A 10,206-nucleotide genomic window follows, 5' to 3' on the forward strand; every position below is an offset into this window, starting at 1 on the left:
AAAGGCCCGCCAAAACCTAGAAACAAACTGGGAACCTCTGTCGGACACAATATTCTCCGGAATACCATGCAAACGAACTACATGCTGAAAAAACAACGGAACCAAATCTTAAGAGGAAGGCAATTTAGGCAAAGGCACCAAATGAACCATTTTAGAGAACCGGTCACAAACCACCCAAATAACCGACATCCTCTGGGAAACCGGAAGATCAGAAATAAAATCCATAGAAATATGCGTCCAGGGCCTCTCAGGGACCGGCAATGGCAAAAGCAACCCACTAGCACGGGAACAACAAGGCTTGGCCCGCGCACACGTCCCACAGGACTGCACAAAAGAACGCACATCACGTGACAAAGAAGGCCACCAAAATGACCTACTAACCAAATCTCTGGTACCAAAAATACCAGGATGGCCCGCCAACACAGAACAATGAACCTCAGAAATCACTCTACTAGTCCATCTGTCAGGAACAAACAGTTTCCCCACCGGACAGCGGTCAGGTTTGTCAGCCTGAAATTCCTTAAGAACCCGTCGCAAATCAGGGGAAATGGCAGAGAGGACCACCCCTTCTTTCAGAATGCCGACCGGTTCAAGGACCTCAGGAGGATCAGGCAAAAAACTCCTAGAGAGGGCATCAGCCTTAATATTCTTAGAACCCGGAAGATACGAGACCACGAAATCAAAACGGGAAAAAAACAAGGACCATCGAGCCTGTCTAGGATTCAGCCGTCTGGCCGACTCGAGGTAAATCAGATTCTTATGATCGGTCAAGACCACAATACGGTGCTTAGCTCCCTCAAGCCAATGTCGCCACTCCTCAAACGCCCACTTCATAGCCAACAATTCCCGATTGCCGACATCATAATTGCGTTCGGCAGGCGAAAACTTATGGGAAAAGAAGGCACATGGTTTCATCAAGGAAGCAACAGGATCCCTCTGGGACAAAACGGCCCCTGCGCCAATCTCAGAAGCGTCAACCTCAACCTGAAACGGAAGAGAAACATCCGGTTGACGCAACACCGGGGCAGAAGTCAATCGGCGTTTAAGCTCCTGAAAGGCAGAGACAGCTGCAGAGGACCAATTCGCCACATCAGCACCTTTCTTCGTCAAATCGGTCAAGGGTTTAACCACGCTGGAGAAGTTAGCTATGAACCGGCGATAAAAATTAGCAAAGCCCAAAAATTTCTGAAGGCTCTTCACGGATGTGGGTTGAATCCAATCATGAATGGCCTGAACCTTAACTGGATCCATCTCGATAGATGAGGGAGAAAAAATGAAGCCCAAAAAAGAAACCTTCTGAACTCCAAAGAGACACTTAGACCCTTTCACAAACAAAGCATTATCACGAAGGATCTGAAATACCATCCTGACCTGCTTCACATGAGACTCCCAATCATCGGAAAAGATCAAAATGTCATCCAAGTATATAATCAAGAATTTATCAAGATAAGTCCGGAAGATATCATGCATGAAGGACTGAAAAACAGATGGAGCATTAGAGAGCCCGAATGGCATCACAAGTTATTCAAAATGGCCTTCGGGCGTATTAAACGCAGTTTTCCATTCATCACCCTGCTTAATACGAACAAGATTATATGCCCCCCGAAGGTCAATTTTAGTAAACCAACTAGCCCCCCTAATCCTAGCAAACAAATTGGAAAGCAGAGGTAAAGGGTATTGAAACTTGACCGTGATCTTATTCAAGAGGCGATAATCAATACAGGGTCTCAAGGAGCCATCCTTCTTAGCAACAAAAAAAAATCCCGCTCCCAATGGTGAAGAAGATGGCCGAATATGCCCTTTCTCCAAAGACTCCTTAACATAACTCCGCATAGCGGTATGTTCAGGCACAGACAGGTTGAAAAGTCGGCCCTTAGGAAACTTACAGCCTGGAATCAAGTCAATAGCACAATCACAGTCCCTATGCGGTGGAAGGGAACTGGACTTGGGCTCATCAAATACACCCTAAAAATAAGACAAAAACTCTGGAATTTCAGAAGAGGAAGAAGAGGAGATTGACATCAAAGGAACGTCTCTGTTTACCCCCTGACAACCCCAACTAGTCACAGACATAGACTTCCAATCCAACACAGGATTATGTACCTGCAACCACGGAAAACCCAGCACGATAACATCATGCAAATTATGCAACACCAGGAATCGACAATCTTCCTGATGGGCTGGCGCCGTGTGCATGGTCACCTGTGTCCAAAACTGAGGCTTATTTTTAGCCAAAGGTGTAGCATCAATCCCCCTTAAAGGAATAGGATTCTGCAAAGGCTGCAAGGGAAAACCACAACGCCTGGCAAACTCCAAGTCCATTAAGTTCAAGGCGGCGCCTGAATCCACAAACGCCATGACAGAAAATGAAGACAATGAGCAGATCAAGGACACCGATAACAGAAATTTAGGTTGTACAGTACTGATGGTAAATGAACTAGCGATCCTCTTTGTACACTTAGGGCAGACTGAAATGACATGAGAAGCATCGCCACAATAAAAACACAACCTATTCTGATGTCTGAATCCCCGTTGTTCCATTCTAGACAGAATCCTATCACATTGCATTGGCTCAGGCATCTGCTCTGAGGACAACGCCACAGCGATCACAGTTCTGCGCTCTCGCAAACGCCGATCAATCTGAATGGCCAGAGACATGGAGTCACTCAGACCGGAAGGCGTGGGAAACCCCACCATAACATCCTTAACGGATTCAGAAAGACCCTTTCTGAAAATTGCCGCCAAAGCATCATCATTCCATTTAGTCAACACAGACCATTTTCTAAATTTCTGACAATACAACTCTGCCGCTTCTTGACCCTGAGACAGGGCCAACAAGGTCTTCTCTGCTTGATCCACAGAGTTCGGTTCATCATATAATAATCCTAAAGCCTGAAAGAAAGCGTCTACATTAAGCAAGGCCGGATTCCCAGATTCCAGGGAAAATGCCCAATCCTGAGGATCGCCACGCAGCAGAGAGATGACAATTTTAACCTGCTGAATGGAATCACCAGAGGATCGAGGTCTCAGAGCAAAAAACAGTTTACAGTTATTTTTAAAACTCAGAAATTTGGTCCTGTCACCAAAAAACAAATCAGGAATAGGAATCTTAGGCTCTAAAACCAGAGTCTGAACAATATAATCAGAAATACCCTGTACCCTAGCAGCAAGCTGGTCTACACGAGAAGCTAATCCCTGAATATTCATGCTAGCACCAGACTCCTCAGCCACCCAGAGAAAAAGAGGGAAGAAAAGACAAAGCAGACTACAGAAAAAAAAATGTCTCAACACCTTTCTTCCCTTCTTCTGAGATGCATTTAACTCATTGTGGGCCAGTTGTACTGTTATGATCCGGTGACCTTGGAGCCGCATGAGACTTTCTCAGGAGTAGGTGGAACCTATACTGACCGCAATCCCTAAACTGACACCGCAACTAGAAGTAGCCGTGGGATGTACCTAACAACCCTAGACACCTCGACACAGCCGGAGGACTAAATACCCCTATAGATGGAAATGGGAATTCTATCTTGCCTCAGAGCAGAACCCCAAAGGACAGACAGCCCCCCACAAATATTGACTGTGAGTATTAGAGGAAAGACACACGCAGGCAGAAAACAGGGTTTAGCAAAAGAGGCCACTCTAGCTAAACAGGAAAGGATAGGACAGAATGCTAAGCGGTCAGTAATAAAACCCTGAAAATATCCACAGCAGATAATACAAAAATTCCACCATCTAACTAAAGATATGGAACGTATATCTGCATCTCCTGAGAATGCAACTTGACTTGAAAAATCCTGGCACAGTCTAAGCTGGACAAGAAAAAACAATGAATAGCACTGATCTGTAAAGCACACAGAATGTGTGCTGCAGAAACAAAAACCAGACACTTATCTTTGCTGAATTGGCTGCAGGGCAGGAGGAACCAGACTGAGATCCAAACCTTCCAAGAACAATGGACAACTGGCAAGGACTAATGAATCCTGCAACCTTAAATACCCCAGTCAGCACTGCAATCAGCAGGGACACCTGTCCAGGATTGCAACCCAGGGACAACTGTATTACCACCAACAACCACCGGAGGGAACCCAAGAGCAGAATTCACAACAGGGTCCGTCTTATTGTCCGAATTTAAGATCTCTTACCTGAGGGCAGGCAGTGGCAGAGCAGGGTCACAGGAAGCATGGTGGTGGCAGAGGTGAGGTGATGCTGAGGTGCGGTGGGCGGAACGGCATGCACCTGAGCAGGGTCCCATCCTGCTTAGGTGGGCGACGCCATGGCCTGGTGTCCATGGGGAGGTTGCAGCAGTGCCGTGGCGGTGGCAGATGTGCGGTCACTTCCTCAGGTGGTGGCGGCCAGGGTCCCTTCCACATTTGAGGTGACGCCGCGGCCCGGTATTGAAGGAGAGCAGCAGAGCTGGGTGAGTCACGGTTTTCCCGATGGCGGCAGCCATCTTCTTGAGGCCGCGCATGCGCAGATTCAGTACTCTGCTTCCCAGGGCTTCAGGAAAATGGCCACGGGAGGCCGCGCGTGCGCAGATGGAGATCGCCGCGGCCATTTTCCTGAAGCCGAGATCTCTATCTGCGAACTTGGCTTCAGGAAAATGTCCGCCGCGATCTCAATCTGCGCATGCGCGGCCTCCTGCGGCCATTTTCCTGAAGCCCCAGGAAGCAGAAAACTCAATCTGCGCACGTGCGGCCTCAGGAAGATGGCCGCCGCCACCGGAAAAGCCGTAACTCACCCAGCTCTGCTGCTCTCCTTCAATACCGGGCCACGCCGTCACCGCAAATGTGGAAGGGACCATGCTCACGCCATACCGCTCACCGCGCCACATCATCCCCGCACCTCTGTCGTGCCACAATGCCAGTAAGCCTGCATTCCAACTATAAGACGCACACCCCATTTTCCTCACAATTTTTTTGGGGAAATAATGCGTCTTATAGTCGGAAAAATACGGTACTCGAGTATAAGCCAACCCGAGTATAAGCCGAGGCCCCTAATTTTGCTGCAAAAAACTGGGAAAACTTATTGACTTGAGTATAAGCCTAGGGTGGGAAATGCAGCAGCTACTGGTAAATTTCAAAAATAAAAATAGATATCAATAAAAGTAAAATTAATTGAGACATCAGTAGGTTAAAGATTTTTGAATGTCCATATTGAATCAGGAGCCCCATATAATGCTCTATACAGTTCATGATGGGCCCCATAAGATGCTCCATACAAAATACGCTCCATATAATGCTCCATACAGTTCATGATGGGCCCCATAAGCTGTTCCATACAAAATATGCCCCATATAATGCTGCACAAAGGTTAATGATGGGCCCGTAAGATGCTCCATATTAAAATATGCCCCATATAATGCTCCATAAAGGTGGATGGCCCCATAAGATGCTCCATAGAATAATATGCCCCATCTAATGTTCCATAAAAGATGATGGCCCCATAAGATGCTCCATAGAATAATATACCCCATCTAATGTTCCATAAAGATTGATGGCCCCATAAGATGCCGCTGTGCGCCGCTGTGTCTTCTGGGTCTCTGCAGTGACTGCTCAGGCAGAGGGCACGCACTAACCACCTGAACGTCACAGCCAGAGGACGCGGAAGACAGAGCCTAGCGGTGGAACGGGGACAGGTGAATTTCGCATGGCTCACCCTCCCCCGTCATACTCACCCCCTCCTGGCACATCCCTGCTTCTCCGTCGTCCCAGGCCGGCAGCTCCTTCCAATGCTGAGCGGTCACATGGTACCGCTCATTTAAGTAATGAATATGTGCTCCATGCCTATAGGAGTGGAGACGCGTCCATATTCATTACTTTAATGAGCGGTACCATGAGACCGCTGAACACAGGAAGAGCTGCTGTGCCGGGACAACTGGGACGACTCGAGTATAAGCTTAGAGGGGCACTTTCAGCCAAAAAAAATGGTCTGAAAATCTCGGCTTATACTCTAGTATATACGGTACTAGTTATAGTTGTACTAGATCCCTGACAACTAATGGGACCCACAAGATCCCTCTGTTCCGTGTGAGGATATAAGTACTATAAATTTCTATTGATAACTGGGGTCTTCCTACAGCTGGTGCTCAAGGCAGATGGAGCAAATGGCCTGACCCTATCCCCTTGCATGAACATTCTACACCATCTACCATTGTATCCCCTGTGAGGGGTTGACTCACTGGGCTGCTTGCAGAGGTACACACAGCAATGCTTCTTGTGGTAAATCACCTGCTTGTTTAATAGAGTACAGTTGAACAAAGTAAACGTGGCCTTTCTGGCCTAACTGCACAACAAAACAAAGATAAAGTCCAACAGAGTCCTTTTTCCCTCATCATTCAAAGTCCTCAGCTTCCCCTGGATCTACCCTATGGAGACTTTCCTCTGCAAACACACACAGAGAGAAAAAAAACAGTGGCTGAACATTTAGCTCCCCAACCACACCCTTGAAGTGGAGATATGGAGAGTAGGCGTCCTACACATCTCTTACCAACTCACCCAAAAAAAACAGTCCCTTAATATGGCAGCTTAACCCCTTTTCTGACATTGAGCGTAATAGTACGCTAATGTCAGACTCACCTGTTTGGTGCAGGCTCCGGCGCCTGAGCCCGCACCTTTCCGGGCACATTACAGCTGTTCTATACAGCTGACATGTGCAGGCAACAGCCGTGGGTGGAATCGCAATGCACCTGCGGCTGTTAACTAGTTAAATGCCGCTGTCAATCTCTGACAGCAGCATTTAACACGCGCTTACTGGAAGCACACTGATAATCCTGCCCATCGGTGACTCTGACAGATGATTGTGGGTCACCGATTGGTCGGCATGACAACCAGAGGTCTGCAGCAATGTTGGCGCTCATATCATGATAATCTCCTGTGTGCAGCAGAGGAGATCAAGGCACTGCAACTTCTAATCTCCCATGGAGACTATTGAAGCATAAAAAAAGTTAAATTTTTAAAATGCTTTTAAAAATATATATATAAAAAAAATATATAAAAGTTCAAATCACCCCCCTTTTGCCCCATTCAAAATAAAACAATAAAAAAAATCAAATATACACGTATTTTGTATCCACGCATTTAGAATCGCCTAATCTATCAATATAAAAAAAGAATTAACCTGATCGCTAAACGGCATAATGAGAAAAAAAATCAAAACTTCAGAATTACGTTTTTTGGGTCATCGCTATATTGCAATAAAATGCAATAACGGGCGATTAAAATATTGTATCTGCAGCAAAATGGTATTAATAAAAACGTCAGCTCGGTTCACAAAAAAATAAGCCCTCACCCAACCTGAGATCATGAAAAATAGAGGCACTACAGGTCTCGGAAACTGGCGTCATTTTTTTTAACCAAATTTTGGATTCTTTTTTACCACTTAAATAAAAAAGAACCTAGACAAGTTTATTATTTACGCTTGTAGTTGGGACCTCATATTAAAGTATATACATAGGTTCTAGCAGGATATACCCAATGTAAGTGGATCCACAGTAAATAAGTATATTCACAATTTAACTTTCCTGGGACCCACTGGCATATCTAGAGATTAACACGTCCCAGGGAAAAATATGGATCTGCACCACCACCACCAGCATATTCCTTATATGTGTGGGCCCCGTGGAGTTGCAAGACTCTATGTTTGCACCTGTAAAAAAAAAAAAAAATAATAATAGCAAGATTGATATATTATATTTGTATGTAATGCTTCTAAATAATAGTTAAACATTTACCAAATTACAAATTCTATCACTATAGTGTTACTGTACAAAACTCAACACAACAATAATACAATGCCTTGCGAAAGTATTCAGCTCCCTGGAACTTTTCAACCTTTTCCCACATATCATACTGCAGCGCCCCAGAGTCCTGGTCGTTGCAGTAATGTCATTCTTCCACCAGGGGGAGTGATATTACGTCTGAAGGTAATAAAGGAGTTCATCTATCCAGGTATCACAAACCATACACCACACTTCACACTCCAATCCACCAGGGGGAGCTACGATCCTATCTAGTAGGGCACTCCTCACAGAAGGGTAAAACTGGTGGTTTGGATAGAAAGTTAGTCAGACGCTGCCTGGGTTTTGACCCAGAGAGTTCCTGTCAGGCAGACAGGGGAAAAGGAGGAACATCTGAGCTGCAGACAGAGGGTCCCTGTCAGGGGTGGGATCCTGACAGAGGCCTAGCGGGATAGAAAGCTACGGAGCTGCTCCTGCCCCACGTGCGGCAGCATCCTAAGAAAGGACACGAAGAGAACTGTGTTGTAGAGAGTGAGAAACAAAGTCACAGCACAAGGAGATAACACCGGGAGGAGTTCTGCCCTGTAAAGGCTGCCTCCTTCTGAGGCGCGTAGCCGGTAGCCGGAACTCCGAGGGAGTAATTGACTCTACGCATTACTTCAGAGACCAACAGGACAGTCAATTCCAAGTTGGCTGCCCGACCTTAATACCTAAGAAGACACGGTGGCAAATTGTGGGGGTCAGGGCGTCTCTAGAGTCCCTATAAACAAGCCTCAGGCCATCAGTCATACGGGTTTGTCCTATCCATATCATCTGGGGGACAGAGAGGAAGACATCTAGAACATCTATGAAAGTTGTGAGGACCTTACCGAGTTGCTCAGCAGGGAGGAACTACAACACACAGGCGCTAGTAGGAAGGCTACTGATTTCCACCTGGATAAGGGAACTCTGGATTTGCCTTCAGACCGGCCGGACTCTGCCTACCCTGTGATTCGGTGCCCTGGACTGTGGATGCTGAAGCCTTCAGTAAAGGTAAAGAGACTGCAACCTTGTGTCTTCGTTATTCTCTGCTCCTTGCAACCTCCACCATCACCATCTACACTTCTGGGAAGCCCTGGGGATATACTTCACCTGTGGGAAGGTATACCATCTTGCTGCCATAACATCACCCCAGCGGACCCCTTACAGCAGTGTCGGTCGCCTGACCGAATACCACAGGTGGCGTCACAAACATTATACAAACTACATCTTTAATTGGACACCCCTCAAAGGGCCACGGACCGGGTCAGGCCACCGTGACATCCCCCGAACCGAAGGACCCGGTACCGAGTACTCCATTGCCCTTATGTGGGGGCGCTCCAATACTTCAAACATAAAGATACCAAATGTAAAATTTTTGGAGAAGAATCAACAACAAGTGGAACACAATTGTGAAGTTGAGTGAAATTTATTGGTTATTATACATTTTTGTGGAAATTCAAAAACTGAAAAGTGGGGCGTGCGACTATACAATGGCAAAACCATGCACATTTATTACCAGCACAAAGCCTGAATAGAACCACCATATTGTTAGGCCTCATTCAGACATCATTTGTTTGATTATATTCATGTGGATAGAACTCGTACTCGCTATAGTCTATAGGGCTGTTTGCATGTCCATGTAGTCCGGTAGACCGAGTTTTCCACACAAAAACATGAAGGTGTGTCCAGTTTAATTCAAGTTTCAAATCAATATCACCAATGCTGTTATATAAGTGTGTGAAAAACTTGGACAGCACCTGGATTTCATCTTAAGAAACCGCCGACATTTTTTTTTTATAAGAAAAAAAACTGTTCAAACACTGATAGTAAAAACGGACATACTCACAAAACTGGGATGAAAACCTGATCAAAACACTGATGAAACTTGGACCCTTTTTTTTTTGCATACGAGAATAATCCATTGCGGTCACCTCCCAGTTCAGCTCTGCCACACTTTGACCCCACGATAAGTAGACCACACCAGCTCATGAAAACAAAGTCCTTTTTAGCAGGAGATGAGCTTGCCGTGTTCTTCTGTACAATAGAGAGGCACTTTCCTTTTAGTTATTGACACAATTGGTGAAATGGAGATTACTGTAGAATTGCAGGTTGAGGACCTCCATCCTTTCCCAGTATAGAGCCCCCAAAAGATGTGCTTTTCACTTTAACCTCAATATTTCAGCTACACCTCTCGAGAATCACATAAGGAAATGCCTGTGGCTGTCACCCTACTAAACGTGTCCCAGCCTTGCTGACTGTCTCTCTGATCGCAGCTTCAAAGTCTGGCCGAAACTAAGATGTTCCCAAAGTCCCTTAGAGACCTTCCTAGAAGTTTCTGCTGTAGATTTTCCTGATTAAAGAAGAACACTGCCACCATTTGAATTCTCTTGCTTCCTCTTCCTAATTTCTACACCTACACACACAAACAGTGATGATCACCTTCCTATCAG

The 10,206-nt window shown here is 45.9% G+C and overlaps 1 long non-coding RNA gene across 1 annotated transcript in view; it reads right to left on the reverse strand.

Moving 5' to 3' along the window:
* LOC143816915 (uncharacterized) overlaps positions 1-7,484 on the reverse strand; it is a 29,078-nt gene extending 21,594 nt beyond the window's left edge. Inside the window, exon 1 of the long non-coding RNA XR_013224014.1 lies at positions 7,470-7,484. This is a non-coding gene — a long non-coding RNA (uncharacterized LOC143816915). The remainder of the gene's footprint in view (positions 1-7,469) is intronic.
* Between the last annotated feature and the right edge of the window lie 2,722 nt (positions 7,485-10,206).

This window comes from Ranitomeya variabilis, chromosome 3 (genome assembly GCF_051348905.1).
Source record: "Ranitomeya variabilis isolate aRanVar5 chromosome 3, aRanVar5.hap1, whole genome shotgun sequence".
Taxonomy (NCBI): Eukaryota; Metazoa; Chordata; class Amphibia; order Anura; family Dendrobatidae; genus Ranitomeya; species Ranitomeya variabilis.